Source organism: Lathamus discolor, chromosome 5 (assembly GCF_037157495.1).
Source record: "Lathamus discolor isolate bLatDis1 chromosome 5, bLatDis1.hap1, whole genome shotgun sequence".
Taxonomy (NCBI): Eukaryota; Metazoa; Chordata; class Aves; order Psittaciformes; family Psittacidae; genus Lathamus; species Lathamus discolor.
In genome coordinates, this window is record NC_088888.1 from 82220651 (window position 1) to 82242044 (window position 21394).

A 21394-nucleotide genomic window follows, 5' to 3' on the forward strand; every position below is an offset into this window, starting at 1 on the left:
ATAAAGCCCATAAATGAGTCAGACCAAACTATTACTTTAATCAAACTTGTAGTACTTGGCTGTAAAGCACTACAAAAAAAGTAAGAAAAACTGAAACACCCTTAAGGATAATTGAACAAGCCAGGACTGCCATCATACAGGGAGTAAATATCGGAAAAACAATAATCTAGAAAGGCTGATGCTGAGAGAATTAAATTAAATACCCTTGGAAGTTAATTACTGGGAAAGTAAAGAGTGTATAGGAAGGAGCAAAAGAGAAGATAGACAAATAAACCCACTACCAGCTAAACTTGATTCCAACTATTCCTTCTTCTATTCCCCATAGTCTGTAACTTACAGTGACTAACCTGACAAGAGCAGATTCACAGTAATGCAAGAATAATAAAAATTTAGCCCACACTTTTTCTGCTTTATTGAATTTCATCTGTGTCTGTTTATCGGAATTCTTGGTAACTACCCTGGTGTTACAGACTGGAAAACGACAGAACTTTTCCAGCTCCTTTTTTCTCGTTTCAGCATTGCTTATTCTTTGGAAAGGCCATCCAGTGTGCATTAAATCCTCTCTATAGATGGTGAAGTGCCAAAACCTGCTGTGGCTTTTAATTGGTATTAGTTTCTTTTCCACAGAGGTGAAAAACACCTTGTTCTGGATTCCAGGTAGCTCTAATATTTCACACAAAGACAAGATAGAGCAAAGATGGTGTAAGAACATTCTCCCAGGAGAAGATGGGAGACTACAAATTGTCTATGTACTTCAATTGCATTTGCTTCTCCTATTTGTCTCCAGCTGAAAAAAGGACACCTATTTCGCAGCACCTATTTCACAGCAATGTCTGCAAGCAGCCCAAAGAATATGAAATGGAACATGGAAGTGTAGTAATTCCACCCAGAGGAGTACTGTACATTGATGGGTTAGTGATCCGGGTAACAGGCAACATGCCTGCGCTGTCCTATACTACACTGCATACACAGCATGGCTTTTAGGCCTACATAGTGTTGCACTTATCCCTTGGCTGCAGGTTCAACTTACACGGCTAATTCCAACAGAGGAAGCTGCTGGCAGCTCACCCTTGGTACCAGTGATGATGTCACCTGTGTCTCCTTGTCTTTCTCTTAAAGTGAAGCAGCAAGTTCTTATGCAAATATCCATTTGTTTCATTGTAGAAAGGATGAATAGAGTAGTTTTCCTTCAAGAAAATACTAGAACTCTAGAGACTACAATGCTGGTGAACCCCTCCATGGACAAGATCTGCTGTGTCCAGACTAGAAGTCCACCTTATGACACAGCACAGTTTGGGGCTCTCTTACATGAAGGACCTGGGAGGAATACATGGAAGTCATCCAGGAAGCTAGGAAAAAGGAAAGCTAAAGCCCAGTTAGAATTGAGTCTGACCAGAGATGTCAAAGAGAACAGGAAAGACTTCTATAGGTATGTTGCAAAAAAAAAAAAAAAAAAGACAATGTGCCCCTTCTCCGGAAGCTATAAAGAGAACTGGCTACCCCAGATTTGGAGATAGCTGAGGTTCTTAATGACTTCTTTGCCTCGGTCTTCACTGGAAAGTGCTCTAGCCATGCCACTCAAGTCTTGGATGTAAGGACCTTATAAATGTAAGGACTGTGAGAATGAAGATGTTAGGCCCACTGTAGGAAAGAATCAGGTTTGAGATCATCTTAAGAACCTGAACATACACAAGTCCACAGGACCTGACGAAATCCATCTGCGGGTCCTGAAGGAGCTGTCAAATGAAGTTGCTAAGCCATTGTCCATCATATTTGAAAACTCATGGCAGTGAGGTGAAGTTCCCAATGACTAGAAAAAGGGTAACATAACCCTCATTTTCGAGAAGGGGAAAATGGATGACCCAGGGAATTATAGACCAGTCAGTCTCACCTCTGTACCTGGCAAAATCTTGGAGCAGATTCTCCTGGAAGGCATGCGAAGGCACATGAAAAACAACAAGGTGCTTCATGACAGTCACCATGGCTTCACTAAGGGCAAATTCTGCCTGACCGATTTGGTGGCCTTCTATGATGAGGCTACAGAACTACAGAGAGGGACAAAGCAGTTGATGTCATCTACCTGGACTTGTGCAAAGCATTCCTGATGGAATCCATCCACGGGTCCTGAAGGAGCTGGCGAATGAAGTTGCTAAGCCCCTGGCCATCATATTTGAAAAATCATGGCAGTCAGGTGAAGTTCCCGACGACTGGAAAAAGGGAAATATAACCCCCATTTTCAAGAAGGGGAAAATGGATGACCCGGGGAATTACAGACCAGTCAGTCTCACCTCTGTGCCTGGTAAAATCTTGGAGCACATTCTCCTGGAAGGCATGCTAAGGCACATGAAAAACAACAAGGTGCTTGGTGACAGCCAGCATGGCTTCACTAAGGGAAATCCTGCCTGACCAATTTGGTGGCCTTCTATGATGGGGCTACAGAACCGATGGACAAGGGTAAAGCAGTTGATGTCATCTACCTGGACTTGTGCAAAGCATTCGACACTGTCCCACACCACATCCTTCTCTCTAAATTGGAGAGATATCAATTTGATGGATGGACCACTCGGTGGATAAAGAACTGGTTGGATGGCCGCACACAAAGAGTTGTGGTCAATGGCTCAATGTCCGGCTGGAGATCGGTAACGAGTGGTGTCCCTCAGGGGTCGGTGTTGGGACCGGTCTTGTTTAACATCTTCGTCGCTGACATGGACAGTGGGATTGAGTGCACCCTCAGCAAGTCTGCCGATGACACCAAGCTGTGTGGTCCGGTTGATATGCTGGAGGGAAGGGATGCCATCCAGAGGGACCTTGACAAGCTTGTAATGTGGGCTGATGCCAACCTTATGAAGTTCAACCATGACAAGTGCAAGGTCCTACACCTGGGTCGCAGCAATCCCAGGCACGGCTACAGGCTGGGCAAAGAAGAGATTCAGAGCGGCCCTGCAGAGAAGGACTTGGGGGTGCTGGTCGATGAGGAAATGAACATGGGCCGGCAGTGTGCGCTCGCAGCCCAGAAAGCCAACCGCATCTTGGGCTGCATCAAAAGGAGCGTGACCAGCAGGTCGAAGGAGGTGATACTGCCCCTCTACTCTGCTCTTGTGAGACCCCACTTGGAGTATTGTGTGCAGTTCTGGTGTCCTCAAAATAAAAAGGACATGGAACTGCTGGAACAAGTCCAGAGGAGGGCCACGAGGATGATCAGGGGACTGGAGCACCTCCCGTATGAAGACAGGCTGAGGAAGTTGGGGCTGTTCAGCCTGGAGAAGAGAAGGCTGTGTGGGGACCTCACAGCAGCCTTCCGGTACCTGAAGGGGCCTATAGGGATGCTGGGGAGGGACTCTTTATCAGGGACTGTAGTGACAGGACAAGGGGTAATGGGTTAAAACTTAAACAGGGGAAGTTTAAATTGTATATAAGGAGGAAATTCTTTCCTGTTAGGGTGGTGAGACACTGGAATCGGTTGCCCAGGGAGGTTGTGAGTGCTCCATCCGTGGCGGTGTTCAAGGCCAGGTTGGATGAAGCCTTGTGTGGGATGGTTTAGTGTGAGGTGGCCCTGTCCATGGCAGGGGGCTTGGTACTAGATCATCTTGAGGTCCTTTCCAACCCTAACTATTCTATGATTCTATGATTCTATGATTTGACACTGTCCCACATGACATCCTTGTCTCTAAATTGGAGAGACATCAATTTGATAAATGGACCACCTGGTGGATAAAGAACTGGCTGGATGGCTGCATGCAGAGAGTTGTGATCAACGGCTCAATGTCCAGCTGGAGACCAGTAATGAGTGGTGTTCCTCAGGGACTGGTGTTGGAACTGGTCTTTTACAACATCTTTGTCGGCGTCATGCACAGTGGGATTGGGTACGCCTTCAGCAAGTTTGCCAACGACACCAAGCTGTGTAGTTCAGTTGATATGCTGGAGGGAAGGGGTGCCATCCAGAGGGACATTGACACTGGAACAGGTTGCCCAAGGACGTGGTAAATGCTCCATCCCTGGCAGTGTTCAAGGCCAGGATGGACAGAGCCTTGGGCGACATGGTCTAGTGTGAGGCTTCCCTGCCCATGGCAGGGCACTAGAACTAAATGATCTTAAGGTCCTTTCCAACCCAAACCATTTCTATGATTCTATGGGATCACCTACCCTCTTTTTCATTTTTCTGTTAGTGTCAATAAATGATTGCCCTTGGTTCAGCTAGAACACCAATTTTTCTCCTTCTTAGTAGCTGGTGCAGTGCTGTGGTTTTGACTTTAGTCTGAGAATGGTGCTGATAACACACTGATGTTTTAGTTATTGCTAAATAATGTTTACCTTGATCAAGGACTTTTCAATCTCATGTTCTACCAGTGAGAAGGGGCACAAAGCCAAGAGAAAGCAGAGACAGGACACCTGACCCAAACTAGCCAAAAGGGTATTCCATACCACAGCAAGTCATTCCCAGTGTATAAACGGAAGGGAGTCACCCAGAAGGCCCAGATCACTGCTCTGGTCAGGCTGGGTATCGGTTGGTGGGTGGTGAGCAATTTTGTTGTGCATCACTTCTGTTTATTGGGTTTTTTTCCCCTCCCCTTTTTAGTTTTATATTCTCTCCGCTTGTTATTTCCTTTATTATTATTAGTAGTAGTAGTAGTAGCAGTAGTAGTACTAGTAGTAGTTTTGTATTATACTTTAGTTATTGGACTGTTCTTATCTCAGCCTGTAGGGTTTACATTCTTTCAATTCTCTTTCCCATCCAGCCTGGAGGAGGGGACGGAAGAAAGCGGGAATGAGCAGGTGGCTGCGTGGTTCTGAGTTACCAGCTGGGCTTAAACCATGACAGTGGTATTCTCAGCGATATCTTATGGAGTCTGACTGCATTTCTTATTAGGATCATAATGAACACTGCCACTGCTGTGATCTACACAAAAGCCATACAGACTTGGAATTAAATTGCCCTGAACAGTAAAACTCTTGTTACAATTCTGGTAATATCATAGCTCTCATCGCAGTAGAAATTTATTTTGCTATCCTTCTTTAAGAAGTCCATTATAAACTTATACATATCTCAGAAATTTACAAACTTTCATAATAATTCCAATGTTCACTTGTTCTCAGAATCAGTTCAATTAAATAAAGGTTATTTCTTTAAGGTCCTGTTTTAAATGGATTGTATTAAAAAATATGTTTTAGAGAGCGGAAATGTGTTATAATGGTTTACATCGGAAAACCTTCCCTTTCACCAAACTGTTTCAGTGCAGCACCACTCATTCAAAACTACTATAAGAGATATGATATTCTATCATGCTCTTTAATAGAGCTTATGTGATCCATGATGTCCCATGCCTTGATGTTAACAAGGCTCACTGTGACACTCACTCCCATAATATCCCTGTTGTCACATAACTGAGATAGAGACTGGATAAATGGATAAAAAGGTGCATAAAATCCTGACTGGAACATTGACCTTACAGGGTTGCAGTCAGCAGCACAAGTTTTGGCTGGCAGCTGGCTAACTAGAGGCATCCCTGGGATTGACAGTGGGTCAGAGCTCACTCTTGAAAAGTTTACAGACAGCTCCAAAGACAAGCAGACTTGGAGGTGGATGGCAGTATAATGAGAGTCAACAGACACAGGCTGCAACACAGAATCAGAGAATGCTTTGGGTTGGAAGATCATCTAGTCCAGTTCCCTTGCTATAGGCAGAGACATCACTAGATCGTGTTGCTCCAAAGCCCCATACAAACTGGCATTGAACGACACTATCAAGGATGGGGCAGCCACAACTTCCCTGGGCTCCCTGTCCCTAAGAAATACACAATTTGACTGGACAATTTCTCTGGACAACCAGCATCTCATAACCCTCATCATCAAAATTTCTTTTTAGCCAATTTAAATCTACCCTCAGTTTAAAATGACTGTTACTACATGTCTTTCTCTGTATTTCTTACAAGTCCTTTTTATATATTGAAAGGCTGCTGTAAGGTCTCCTCACAGCCTTTTCTTCTCCAGGCTGAACAAAATCAACCCTCTCAGCTTTTCTTCATAGGAAACACAGGATATTCCAGCATTGTGTACAAATTCACTGTAACAGTGGTCAAACACTGGAACAGCTTATTCAAACAGTTGGTAAAGATAAGCCTTTAGGGATATTAAAAACTCACTTGTAAAAGTCCCTGAGGAACTTGGTATAATTGGGTACAGAAATGATAAATTCTTAACAAGTCTAAAACATAAATCTTCAACATATTAAAGTTCATCTGGAAAAGGCATTTTCCCATCATCCTATGAATCCTTCAAAATTCTCAAATATTTTCTTATCTTTTAATAGAATGTAAAAGAGAAAACATTTTAAATTTTTACAAAGTTTTTAGTTTTTTATGGGGTTTTTTGCTTTGTTTTGTTTTGTTTTGTTTTAATTTGGTCCAGGTCATTTGGTTATGACCTTTAAGGCAATTGTTTCACTAGGATTAGCTTATTTTTCAAAATGTCATTTGCTGGTGAAAAAAAAGTGAGGTCTTTCATTTTGAAAAGGTCAAAAAGCTTTGACCTTTTCAAAACTCTTTTGAGAAAAAAAAAAAAAACAAAACAAAACCCTGTCAAAAAAGCTTGTTTTGTGAATAGCTGAATGTAGCTGTTACAACAAAAGAACTCCATTGTGCAAACCCACTGCTCACATTAAAAACTTTGTGGCATGGCTTTCAGTAAAGACTCATGCTCTGACTTTAAAAAATTATGATTCTTTCACCTTTTTTTGCCTGCCTAAAGCAAAATTTCATTTTCCTGCATGAATTGCAGCAATTTACCAGGACACAGAATTTAATCTCAGTAAGTAACATATTTTAACTTCCAACCATAATCTGCAATAACCATTACAAATACAATGCATAAAATTCTAAATTTTTACATATTTTTAATATTGCCAATTAAGTATAAAGAAGAGAAGCTAAAAAGGAAAAAGTTTATTGGTCCATGGCAGTGAGCATTGGACCTCAGTTGGACTTGCCTGACTTACAATGTTTTTTCTCATCCTGTTAGAACTGCAGCACTTCTGGGCATGACATTTCTCTTGGATGAATGTCTCCACAGTTTGTTAGACATTGCATACTGATGCGTTGATTCCCCAAAGGTGACATCATTAAAAGAGGTGTTATCTTTTTCATGTTGTTGGAAACATTGTCCAGCTTCTTTTTTTTTTTAAGCGATCTTCTCCTTTTATCTTTTCTATTCTGTTCCCCCTTTTCACATAATATTTCTTCTAAGGATAACCTTTTGGGCATTGGCCCTTTTTGCTACTTGTTCAAATAAAATTTCATACAGCTTCTGATTCTGAAACAGCAAGAAACAATTTCGCCACATTTAAACTAATTTATCCTCTTTTTTTAGACAAGGTAAAACAACCTTTGTAGTACCTTTCTCAGATTTTTGCCACAGCAGCATATTACATCTTGTGCCACCTTAATATCTTGCTTTAATTTTGATTTTTGGTGGAATCCAAAATACTGAGACATTCTAAACAATCATATTCTGTCCCAGGTTGTTAATACAATTTCTGAGTTACAGGTTTGTTCAGAAGGAGTTAAAAGTAATCAATATTCAAATAATTTCATTCCAATTTTCCAATGGATCCATAAAGATGTGCTTTATTCATTTATACACTTTTCAATTCATTCTGAATTCACTGAAGCTCTGCAAAAATGCACTGTCCCATCACACTGTTTCAAACTGCAATATCATATTTAAAATTGCATAGAATGGTCATTTAAGGAATGAATTAAGGAAAATTTATTTGGAAAAATTTATACGGTATTAGCAATTTTACCTCAGCAACTTCTATCAAATTGGATAAATCACTCATAGGAGGAGGTAGAAGGGGCATCCACATGGCTTGCTACAGACCGTACTGAAAGAAATCAGGAATTTAAATTCCCTGCATCCTCATACAGAAAGACAGAAGTGCCTGTAGGACAGGAAATCAGACTACCTAACCAGACTTCTGAAAGAGCAGATGACGTGAATACATTCGATTTGCTTAGTCAGTAGAAGCAATACAATGTATCAGATATCTGACAAATACAAGCCTAAATTGTCAAGAGTACCAGAATCTCAATAGGGTAAATCTGGCAAAAATTAATGCCATAACTGCAAAGGGATGCCAAACTCATTTTTGTACTTTGATCCCAGCATCCCATGGTTTTGACTTACAGCTGTCCAGTCCAGCAGTAAAGTCCTCACTTGTGCAAAATCTACCAACGTTATCAGACTACCCACAGATAATTACATCTTCTTTCTATCACAGTAGCTCCTGGAGGTCTTCAGAAGATGCTGGTATCCTCACTTTCCGGGCAGTCACTGCCTGACAAACAATGGCCTTTTGTGTGTGCAGGCTGTGACAGGGAAACATGAAAATACCTGCAGGTGGAAGCAAGGCTGCTGAGCTCCTCCTGGGGAAGACCCAGCTCCCTGAGATATCCCAGCATGCCCCTCCAGCAGCACTGGTGCTCATGACCTTGGCAACTACAGGACTTTAAAAGACCCAGCATAGCAGCATAGGGAAAGAAAGAGTAGATATTCATAAGTCCTATTGTATAGTAATTTTGAGGATATTATTCCTAATAAAGCTGAACTGTACTACTTGGGTAGTAAAATCACGTGCATTCCTATAGTTGGACAAAATAACCATTTGGTGTATTTCAGTGTAATTGCTCAGTTTTCAGTTAGGCTAACAATAAATCCTTGTTTCCATACATATATGATGCATTTCATAGAATCATAGAATAGTTAGGGTCGGAAAGGATCTTAAGATCATCTAGTTCTAATCCCCCTGCCATGGGCAGGGATGCCTCACACTAGATCATGTCACCCAAGGCTCTGTCCGACCTGGCCTTGAGCACTGCCAGAGATGAAGCATTCACCACTTGTTTAGGTAACCCATTCCAGTGCCTCACCACCCTCACAGTAAAGAGCATCCTCCATATATCTAACCTGAACTTCCCCTGTTTAAGTTTAACCCTTTACCCCCTGTCCTATCACTACAGTCCCAAGTGAAGAGTCCCTCTCTGGAATCCCTATAGGCCCCCTTCAGATACTGGAAGGCTGCTATGAGGTCCCCACGCAGCCTTCTCTTCTCCAGACTGAACAGGCCCAACTTCCTCAGCCTGTCTTCATACGGGAGGTGCTCCAGTCCCCTGATCATCCTCGTGGCCCTCCTCTGGACTTGTTCCAACAGTTCCTTGTCCTTTTTTATGTTAAGGACACCAGAACTGCACACAATACTCCAAGTGAGGTCTCACAAAGAGCAGAGTAGAGGGGCAGGATCACCTCCTTCGACCTGCTGGTCATGCTCCTTTTGATGCAGTCCAGGATATGGCTGGCTTTCTGGGTTGCAAGCGCACACTGCCAGCTCATTTTGTTCCCTTCTGCCCAAGACAAGATTTTGAGTGTAACAATATTTAAGCAATTAATGCAAATTTCTATGGGGTCTGAGTGTACGCAGTTCTGAATGATGCAGCTATGCAAAAACCAAAGTGCCAAATTATCTCCCTAATTGTTTTCTGAGCAAAACTAATAAACAAACAAAACCCTCAAATGTACAGGATTTCTTCAGAAGTATTGTAGTGTTTTCAAAGTCTCTCCTTTTGTATCAGATTTTTAACAGTATTAGCTGCAGCATTAACTGCTATGGAAACTGTTGCTGCAGTGATATCAGCAGTGGTCAAAACGGTGATTCAGGAGAAATGCAAACACAAGCAGTATTCTGCTACTCAGGGTTTTGTTTTGTTTTTCATTCATAAACATGTCATAAAGCTCTGAGACATTTCAGGCTGGCAGAAACCAGGATGTTGTAGCCATCAGCCATTAGAGACTTGAGTTATGATGGCTGCTGCTAAAGCCACTTGCAGATCTGTCAGTGGGGGGCAGCAGCAGCATGGATAGATCAAAACTCACCAGGGCCCCTCCATTATTATGATGGTATCCCAGAGCGTCCTGAATTTTCACTTTGTTTGCACTCAAAGTCACTTTTCCTTTCCTACCTTCTTATGGCATTCTTTAGGGCTAAAAAGACAGCCCTTGCTTACAACCTGGGCACAGCGTGTTTATTTTTTCCATCCTGTAGTAAATAACAGCAAAAAGATCAGAAAACAGCATCAGCAGTCTGATGGCAGCTTTTATATTCTACGCTGTCGTGGTTTAAACCCAACCATAAACCTCGTTCACTCACTTCCCCCCCTTCTTGCCCTCCCCCTGCTTCTGGAGGGATGGAGAGGAGAATCGAAAAAAATGCAACTCCCACGGGTTTAGATAAGAACAGTTTACTAACTAAGGTATAACACAAACCACTACTGCTACCACCAATAATAATGATAAAGGAAATAACAAGAGGAAAGAATACAACACGTCAACAACAGCTGACCAATAACTCGCCCCACTCCCCCCAGCCGAGCACCGACCGATACCTTGTCCAACCCTGCAGTCCCACAGCCCTTCCGAGTCACTCCCCGTTACATCCTGGGCATGACGTGCTGTGGTATGGAATACCTCTTTGGCTAGTTTAGGTCAGGTGTCCTGTCTCTGCTTCCTCCCGGCCTCCCCTCCTCCTTGGCAGAGCATGAGGCTCAGAAAGTCCTTGGCCAGACCCAACATTTGAGCAGCAACTAAAAACATCGGCGTTATCAGCACTGTTCCCAGGCCAAAAAATGAAAACATAGCACTGCACTAGCTACTGAGAAGGAGAAAAATAACTGCTACTGCTGAACCCAGGACATACGCGAGCAATTGAGACTTTGCCTAGATCTAGAAAAGATCTGGAAAAAGGAACCAAGAGTCATGGAAGGATAGGTAGAACTTCTGCCTTTTTTTTTTTTTTCAGGTATTTTATGCCATAATTTCAGCAGATAGCCAGAAGTACAAACTGTTTTACAACAAACAAACAAAACAAAACAAAACAAAACAAAACAAAAAAAAAAAACCAACACACAAAACCAAAACCCCACAAATTTCAACCAGCTTGTAATGACTGAGACCAGGAACGTCTGTCATTTGCCCTCTTTCTCTAAAGCAGGAACAACTCCAGTGTAACTTCCAGCTGGGGATTTAACACTAAACAGGAGGCTGTCTGATTTTCAACAGCTGCTTTCTCCTCCCAGTCCTCACGGCAGGAATGGTCATTCTATGACCAGTGAGCCTTAACTCCGCAAATCATGCATGAAGGTTGCTCTTGCCATAGCACTGGCAGGAGGCAGCGTGCTGCAGAAGCCCTGCTTAACATTTCTCAGAAACAGTCTTAACCTGGTGCTGGCTCAGAGCGCTTATCTGCACCAGAAGAGGAAGGTAAAATATGAGAAGTTTTAAAACCCTGTAGACAACTAAGCATTGAACAGAAAGCTTAATATGAGGTCTAAGATGTATTGCTGCTGGAGTTTCAGTAAAGCCAGATATAAGTATCTCACTGGATACTCATTTCATCTAAGTTAGGGCCTCAGCACAGCCCATAGCTGGTTTCTGTGATTTCTGAAGACGTCCTAACTAACTGAATTATCAATATTATATTTCTGTCAAGAAAGGGCAGCTTAAAAAAAGTAATGTCATACTTCCTTTTGTAAACAATGTGGAAAAAAATCCAATTTACAAATATATAGGAATAAAATTTACTTCTGGGACTAGCAAAATTAAATTGAAATACACTTTCCAAATGTTGAAGTTGTCACAAATTCCATCTGTTCTGCAAGTTAAATCCTGAGCTGGGAATACCATAAAAACCAGAACAGGGTGCAAGCCATTGGAAGCTCATTAAAAGAAGCAATTCTTAAGCACATCTTTTACAAATGCTCTATATTTATGAAGCTGCTTTAAAGCAAAGCAAATGCAGATGAGGTGTTCATGACTTAAAATCAATCCCCAGCTAGTTTGTGCATCAAGAAAACAAAAATACGTTGAAGTCATATCTCAAACAAATAAATATAACCTAACAGTTATTGTTACCTTTCTGTTAATTTGGTAAAATAAAATCAATTCCATTATTTTCACTGATTTCATACAGCCTGTTCCTACATAAAGATTCAGTAGCTGGTTTAGTTTAGCTGTTTTTGAAAGCACGATATATCCTAATGACTGACAGGATGACAAAAGAGGTTTGACCTGACTACCACTTTTATAATGAAGTTTCTCTGCTCAAAGAAAAATATAACTCAAGACTTGTACTACTTCTTTTGAAAGGAATCTTCCATACTTTGAGACAGTGACCCCATTAGACACTTTTCCCCCAAGATTAGTCACCACCAAGGACAGAAAGGAAAGAAGCTATTTGCAAGAAATTATTTTCATGCTAGAAGATGGTTGTTTTGTCAGAACACAGAACTACGGGTGCTTCATAAAAATAAAGCAATAGAAATAACTTCTCAAAGCATAAAACATCTAGAAACTAAAAAACAAAACAAAACAAAACAAAACACCAACAAACAACAAAACCAAACAACAGAAAACTATTCTTTCTTAGGGCAGTCTATAAACATCATCTTGTTTGCTGGCTGAATTTCAGTTGTTACTGTAATATATGCTAAAAGACTGTAAGTAAAGAGATTCCTTTAAAAGTCAAAATGTTACTAACCATTTGAAAATACATTATAATTTATAGCTGAGCCCTCAATAGTAGATTTACAATTAGTTGCAGTCAGTAACTGCTTCTTAGCCTGTAAAAAGAATGCAAAACTAATACCTCAAATAACTAAAGCAATAACTTCTTAGATTATACTAATATTTTCAAGATTATTGCATTTCTGGTATAGGTAAGAAATCAATCATCTGTGCATAATTAAAATTAATGAAAAATATTAGTAGATAATGATCTACCAAAAATATCTTGAACTGAACTGAACTGTACTGGGAAAATATGTGCTGTATTTTCCTCCAGCATTTCATTCACTTGCTTTACCAAGATTAGGTCTACCTGGCTCAAGGATCATCCATTTAATATCCTATTATATGCCTTATTATACTGCTCAAACATCATGGCAAGAATGAGCTACACAAGCAAAAAAGTATGTCATTAAATTAGCAACACATTGGGCAAAGCTAATAATATTTTTACTTAAGAAATTTCGTTCTGATACACATCTATAACAGACACAATGTCAATAAAACCATTGCCTTAAAATTAAACAGTATAGGTAATTACTGAAACCTGATGTCCAAAAAAAAAAAAAAAAAAGCTTTTGCACAATGGTACTTCTGAAAACCTTTGCTATGGCCTTGTTCAGTGAGTAGTGGTTCAATATCCCTCAAATGGTTTGGTATTTAAGTTTATATCCCCAAAAATTTGCTCACTTCTTACACAGAAAAACTTCCTCTAAATTTAATGGAATTTTGCTTAGCTAAGGAGCCTCAAGATCCCCACATTAGCGTATTATGCACCATTTGATAAATGAGAAAGTAATCACACAGAAAATGGTAATAATTTAGTTTGGTCTACTCACTCCTAAATGGTTGAAAATATCTTCCCTTGTAAATTATAACTACCATAAACCCTGTGTCTTCAAAACTACATTTTGACCAACATTAATAATCAAAACAAAGCAAAACAAGGTGGCAAATTAATTCTTGTTTTAGGCTTGATTTGATGTCGTCTTCTATCATAATGGGTAAAACATGGATCCTCCAGCCAAAATTGCTATAGCAAAGTATCAGCTATAAGTTCTCCTTGTCTAAAGAAGCAGTATGAAAATACCAGCTCAGACAAAACAAGAAACATCAATGATCTTGGCACAACCATGTCGACCAGCCAGATGACAGAATAATGCAGCACAGCTCTAATGACAAAAAAAATCATTGTTTATTACGTAAAATGAAGCTGAACTCTTCTTGCATGCTATTTTAATAATCTTCATAATGTTAATTTTCAATATATTTATATCTTCAAGCTCTGGAAGAATTATATTGATAACGGAATATGTATTAGAAGGCATATAAGAAAAAGTCTGTTCAATAAAAATTTTTTGCTTGCTTGTTTGTTTTGCTTTCATTATAACATCTGTTTGCATAGGTTGCCTAGGCATTGTGACATCCTGAGAAAACAGCAGTTCCTTAATTGTCTAAGCATTTATTGTCACAGCTTTACAGCAAGCATCCAATTTTGCAGTCAGGATACCAAGGAAAAGAGTATTCAATATGCTTCTACACAAGATTTCTGGACAGATCTATTAACTCATTCTACTGACTTCGGTGGAAAACTGCTTTCCTGTGGTCATTTTGTAAACTTCTTTCTGTAAGTAAATCAAAGTGGGGCTAAGAAGATGACTGAAGTTTTAATTATCTACTGCTAGTGCACAACACATTAGAAAAGATGTACAGACAATTCTACATGCTTGGGATGCAAGAGATGAGAGGGTTTTGTTCAGACCCTATAGTACAAGGATTTGCATTACACTGATTAAAAAAGAGAAAAGGGAATAGATATTGGGTTTAGAAACTTTATAGATTTTTCTTCTTCTCTAGGTATTATACGGGTTTTATCATATGAAGAGTGAAAGCAGATTGAAAAATACTGGTGTTGTCACTACTATTTTTTGAATACAATGATTAAATCACAGATATTTAAACACAAAATAATGAAACTCTAGTTCGTGCAGGTAACTGAAAGGTCTTCTCAGACTGCAGGTATTCCATAACCCTGTTGATTCCCACTGCATTTTCTTTTGACCAACAGACCTTTAACTCCTTTGTGTGGAATGCAATAGCTTCATCAGGTGGGGTACAAAACACACAATTCAGCCCCAACCCAGGCTCATCTACTGCCTGATGATCAGGCCATTATCCTGGAAAATGGAAACATGGGTTTGAATCTCTTTGACATCTGAACAAACTAAATATTAGGCTAAGGAAAATGACCTAAGCGTTAGGTCAGGAAATGAGTCAGGACTGAAATCCTGACAGAATGGTAATGTCTTCCAATAGTGCTGAGTAAGGTGCGCAAATATCACCAAGATAGGTAATTTAAGATGTGTTTCTGTGTTCAGCATTTACTGTTGGCTAACTCAAAGGCCCTCAGCTCAGCACGCTGCTTTTTCTAAATGGTTTTCTGAGACACTTAACCTGATATACATTGTACAGAAAGCCTTTGTTTTTTAGTAACACAGATTTAGATAGCAGGTTATGAGTTAGGAACTACAGTATTATGCAGCTGTGTCCCATCCCTTTGTGGATCCACAATCTTACAAAACAATGAAATTCAATTTTTTTCCATTGATACACACTTGCCCTGCTACCTCAAGAGAACTATACCAATTACACCAGCAAAAGGCTAGCCCTGGTTGCACAATTAATGCATGACCTAGTATCAGTCATAAGAAACAATCACAACCTATATATGAAAGAGACACCAAAGAGATGAATGTCTGAAAACTGACATGAGAACCTTAATTTCTATCCAGAAAACCCTAAGCAATAAGAAAAGTGAGCACCAGTTTGATGGTATGGTTCTCTTCCAGACCTGCAATTTGTACACATGACATAACTAAGACCTGATGAGTGATTTGTACAGATTACCTGTTAACCCAAAGGAAAGAGGCATTCTGTGAGAACCGCTCAGTTGGTAGTTGCCCTATTACAGAAAGACAAGTGATTTGATTGTGATACACAATATAAGTGCTCTGTTCTCATTAAAAATGAACATGCTGTGGGAGACTTCGACCATGTACTCTACAGGTACCCACTGTGAAAAGCTATGCTGTAATGAATATGTAATTTGGATATGTCTTTTATGGAAAAACCCAATGAACCCAAAATAACACTTGGGAAGAACCCCTAAGGTTAGATATAATTTTCCTTGCCTGTTCTACCTACAGTTTTAAATGAGGTCACTTGCTATCTCTGAGCTATAACACCTTTCCTTTCACATATTTACTGGATTGCCATGTCAGGCTATGCTACGTAGTATCATAGAATCATAGAATAGTTAGGGTTGGAAAGGACCTTAAGACCATCAAGTTCCAAACCCCTGCCATCCCTGCCATGGGCAGGGACACCTCACATTAAACCATCCCACCCAAGGCTCTGTCCAACCTGGCTTTGAACACCACCAGGGATGGAGCATCCACAGCTTCCCTGGGCAACCCCTTCCAGTGCCTCACAACCTGTAAAGAACTTATATCCTTATATCCAATCTAAACTTCCCTTGTTTAAGTTTTAACCTGTTACCCCTTGTCCTGTCACTAAGGTTCCTAATGAAAAGTCCCTCCCCAGCATCTATACAGCCCCCTTTGGATACTGGAAGGCTGCCATGAGGTCTCCACGCAGCCTTCTCTTCTCCAGGCTGAACAGCTCCAACTTTCTCAGCCTGTCTTATTACAGGAGGTGCTCCAGTCCTCTGATCATCCTTGTGGCCCTCCTCTGGACTTCTTCCAACCAACCCTTACCTGTTGGGGAGCATGAGGTCAAGCATGGCACCTCTCCATGTCAGCTCCTCTATTACTTGCAGATGTTGTCTTCCACGCAATCGAGGAACCTGCTGGATTGCTTCTGCTGGGCCGTATCGTCCCTCCAACAGGTTTGAACCTGTCCTTGTTACCTTGCCCTTGTCCTATCACTACAGTTCCTAATGAAGAGTCCCTCCTCAGCATCCTTATAGCCCCCTGTCAGATACTGGAAGGCTGCTATGAGGTCTCCACGCAGCCCTTTCTTCTCCAGGCTGAACAGCCCCAACTTCCTCAGCCTGTCTTCATATGGGAGGTGCTCCAGTCCCCTGATCATCCTCGTGGCCCTTCTCTGGACTTGTTCCAACAGTTCCATGTCCTTCTTACGCTGAGGACACCAAAACTATACACAGTACTCCAAGTGAGGTCTCAGGAGAGCAGAGGGGCAGGATCACCTCTTTCAACCTGCTGGTCACGCTCCTTTTGATGCAGCCCACGATACGGTTGGCTTTCTGGGCTGCGAGCGCACACTGCCGGCTCATGTTCATTTTCTCATCGACCAACACCCCCAAGTCATTCTCCACAGGGCTGCTCTGAATCTCTTCTCTGCCCAACCTGTAGGTGTGCCTGGGATTGCTCTGACTCAGGTGTCAGGACCTTGCACTTGGCATCGTTATCATAACAGGATAGAAAACTATCTGTTACATATTATAGATGGAGTTCTAGCTCTGTCACAAGAAAATTACAGTCCATATACACATCGTGTAATGCACATGGGTATTTCTATGGAACATTTTTCATTTCTCCTTGGCTATCTTGCCTAAAGTCTGCCCACTGCTTGTAGGGATGTCTGATATTCTGATCATCTGGACTGGTCCTTCATAAACATTCTTTTTGGGAAAACTGGCACTGACATAGAGTTTCTTCTTTTTTTTTTTCCCAGCTGGAAACTCCAATACTCAAACATAAAACCAAAATAACTTAAAAAAACCCAAACAAATGAACAAATTGACCAAAACAAAACTAAAAGTGCTGAAATGGACAATATTTACTGTTTATAAAATGACAGGCTTGAAACATTGTGTCCAATCTTTCAAGGTGAAATCGTTATCATTTAACACTTCCAGTATTAAAAATGGCTATAAATATAGCATTTATTCCATGAAATAGAGCATTATAAATGCCTTACAACTACACAATGATTTTTACATGTCTCTCTGAGATGTCTGCAGCTGCATGTTTGAAAACTAAGCCATTTTAAACATTAGAGAGTAATAATGCACAACAAATAATATGTTGATTTCTTTTGTTTGGTTGTTGGATTTTATGTTTTGGTTTGGTTTTTTAACAATCCTATGTGTAAGTATCATGCATAGAATATACAGACTGGGAGAAATACCAGTGTTTGTAGGTCTGACAGAGTTTCATACAGCCTCCTTGATCATCAGTTCTGTAGACACTTCCATTATATTATACGCACCCACCAAACCTGCTTCTCTAATGAAATGCACACATGGATCTACGAAGTTGCATGAAAGTTGAAACACAATAAAAGGCTTGAGTTTAGAGCAAAAGGTAATATGCTGTGATGCTATCACATTTTTTCCAGGATCAACAGCGTTAATTTTCACTTCTCAAATAGTCAGAAAAAAGAATCCTTCTTATTTTCTGAACAGTATTTTTGGCCAGTGCTGAAATGGAGTCAATTAAAATCTTTTGATACTCTCATCAATAACTGCTACACTTGAGACTAAATAATTTACAAAGAAAGTAAAAGTTATTAAAGGAGCCAGATTGTCTCCTTCATGGAGCATAAAGCAAAAGGCAAAAGCAGAGCAAATCAGAGACAGAATTAATCAGATGTGCTAAGAAAAAATTAGTTTTGTTCTTCATTCAGTGGATATATCTGTATTTGGAAAGTTAATAGACTCTGTCATAAACACAGTTCACTGCATTTAATTGTTTTTAAACAGCCCAAAAGGACCTGCACATAACAGGACATGAAGGTATTGAAAGACCCATGGATTTGGGCACAAAAGCCACTACAGAAGCTCCTTTCTAGACAGAGAAATGATCTAATCTGTTCTGATTTGGTGTATGGACATGTTTTATTTCCTTATGATTCGAAACATACAGAATCCAGCTCTAAAAACTCTGCAGCAAGCTCTGACTCATAGAAAGGCACATCAATGATGGGGTGTTGGCACGGGTCATATCCTACCCATTCTCTATCAGGTACTACTTCTTCAGACTTAATAGTCACCAATTCATCTCAGCCCTGGTCTTTAACAATTACGTTGCTGATGAAAATATTTATTCCAAATCTAAGGAAAATAATTTAGCATTTTTGTTGTGTTGCTGTCAAGATGATTTCCAACATTATACCAAACCACAAACCCATATGAAGTGTTATGTGATGTCTGGTCAAACTTGATTGGTTAAACACTACTAATCCTGCATATATGGAATCCAGCCAACCCTCAAGCAATTGCAAGTGGGAAGGGAATAAGGGGTCTCCTCTTTTTCCAAGGCCTCTGCAAATGCAATGCAGAATCGCAGCAGTCCTAGCCAACACTCAAATGAGTATATGGATTGCAGCCAAGTTCTCACTCAAGAGCAAACCACAAACCAGGAACAGTAAAGAAATATGCAACAATATCCCTCCCATGCCCCTGCACTGATAGCCATTGGCCTGCCACACTCAAGACCACTGCTACATGCCTCCTTTTTCATGGGATGTCACACCTCTAGCAGGCAAAATATCTTCTACAATGCAGCAGCACTGTAAATTTAGCTCATAATGATCTGAGTCCTTACAAAAGAAAATACTGGGTTTATGCTGGGAAGAAATTTCAAAACTTTCTAAGCTCAAACCTGAAAAGTGTATTTGTCATTGAGATGCCTCAGTCCCACTGAAGGGCACGTGGACCTAGCTAATTAGAAGTGTATCTAGTATGAGTATCTTTAACATATCTCCATCTCTTCACACGTAAATAGGAACAGTACTTTCCTTCCTTCAAATTAAAAATTGACATTAAATTTACTTAAAAGTCTACAGGTAATTTAAGTGCTGCTTATAAATTGCTAACTGCATGTAATCCCATGCTCTCATTCTTACCTTTATATTTGAAATACATACTCATTACAGAAAAAATCAAATGTATAAACCAAACCAGAAGTATTGCTAGCTTAAATAAGAATGAGGCAACGGTAACTGATGTTAGTGCTCCTTGCACAGGATCAACAGTGTTGCACTGTGTAAGTATAAACTCGGCCAGCTACTTCACAATTTTTTGATAATTTAACCTGTTATCTAGAGGTTAGGTCCAGTGTTCTTCTTTAAGGAACTTGTTATGAATATTTTATATTTACATTAACTTCTGCAAAACTGTATTTCTTGGGTTTTATATTTGCAGGATGTATTTCATATCCTCAGACACCAGTACTATGAACTGTAGAAAAAAATCTATTTACTGTTATAGGTTTAATATGCTCAGCTACTTCGCATGAGACATACGATATTAGAATCTGGAGGTCAGAAAACTTTGATTAAGATGAATAATAGAAAAAAGGTTTGACAGGATATTATTTTACCTCTGTATATAATTTGCAAGTGTATAAGAGCTCATCATCCATATAACTGAAGTTATTTTTAACCAGGAAGATCAAGGATTAATCTTTGATATTCTTTCATCACATAAGCTTTTATCATATGTTAATAATATAACTTTTATGTAATGTTAGATGTTGCAATTCATCAAACAGTAAGAAGATTAAAGTAAGAAAAAGGAAACATATGTAGGCCAGACTGAAAAAAATATAGTTAGAAATAATTAGAAATGAGAAAAGTAAACATACACAAAATGCTAGGAACAAACAAATGCCATTAAAAGAAATTAAACAGAAACATGGAAATCTGTGACATACAAAATCAGAATACCCCTGGAGAGCACACATTCTTAATGACTGCATAACAAAACAATCATTCTAATTATTGGTTGAGGAGGTCCTCTTACATTGGTTGGCAAATGTACAAAATTATCCTTTCAAAAAAACCTCAACCTGCTGTAAGCACGATTCATTAATAAGTGCAACACGACATTGTGCCCCTTAGGAGAAAAGGCTTTGCAAATTCCTAAACTGTTGAAGATAATGGAAGCTTTTAAATGAAGAAAAAACATCAGTATACAGTACAAATGTGATGTTTAAATATCAGATGTGATGTAGAAACTAAAATGTATTTGAAGTACCACTTAATCATACACTTGTCTAGAAGCTAATCAGTTAAAATAATTACCAAATTTTATAACATCAAATAAATTCTGGTGTAACAATTTCACACGTATTTGTTATTCAAGCACTAAATATAAGGACGAGAGTATAGCTAATGGGAACATATTATGAATTTCAGAGTATCTCGGTGAATGCAAACTGTGTGAGTCTACAAAAGGTTCTTCTCAGTCCAAAAGAAGCAGGTTTCTGTCCCTGCCTGTCACTGAGCTGCAGCTGTCAACCAGAGAGAGCCTTATCTTAATTCTCTTTTTCCTGAAGATGGTGATCAAAAGAGAAGATGTAGCCCCCTATTAGGAATTACAAACATGCTGCCTTGTACTTCTGCAGTTCCCCTGCTGTCTGGAGACTATCATGGCACTACAACATTTCCTAATGTTTGATACTCTACTTAACCCCCAGCTACTTGAGAGAACAAATACAGAAGAAGGAACAAACACTCTCTCTGCAGCCTCACACCATCATAGTTTGTCACATCAGGAGTGTGAAAAGGGAAAAGGGTGGAACTTTGCAAAGGACCCAAAAGAGGAACACGTGGCTGTACAAGTCGGGAGCTTGCATGCATGTGGCACATTCAGCTGCTTAAAACATATGATGCTGCTCATCTTGAGCACTCACAAAGAATGATGATAATGTGGCAGGTAGTATCTTTCTGTCTGATTGCTTTTGTGAGTGGACAGTGGCATGCTCTGCCTTAGTAAGCCAGTTCTCAGGAACTCAAG

General features: G+C 39.9%; 1 protein-coding gene across 1 annotated transcript in view; it reads right to left on the reverse strand.

The window, feature by feature from the left end:
* The window catches only part of ADGRB3 (adhesion G protein-coupled receptor B3), a 478713-nt gene that overhangs the window by 415984 nt on the left and 41335 nt on the right, over window positions 1–21394 (reverse strand). The gene's annotated exons all lie outside the window — the stretch shown is intronic.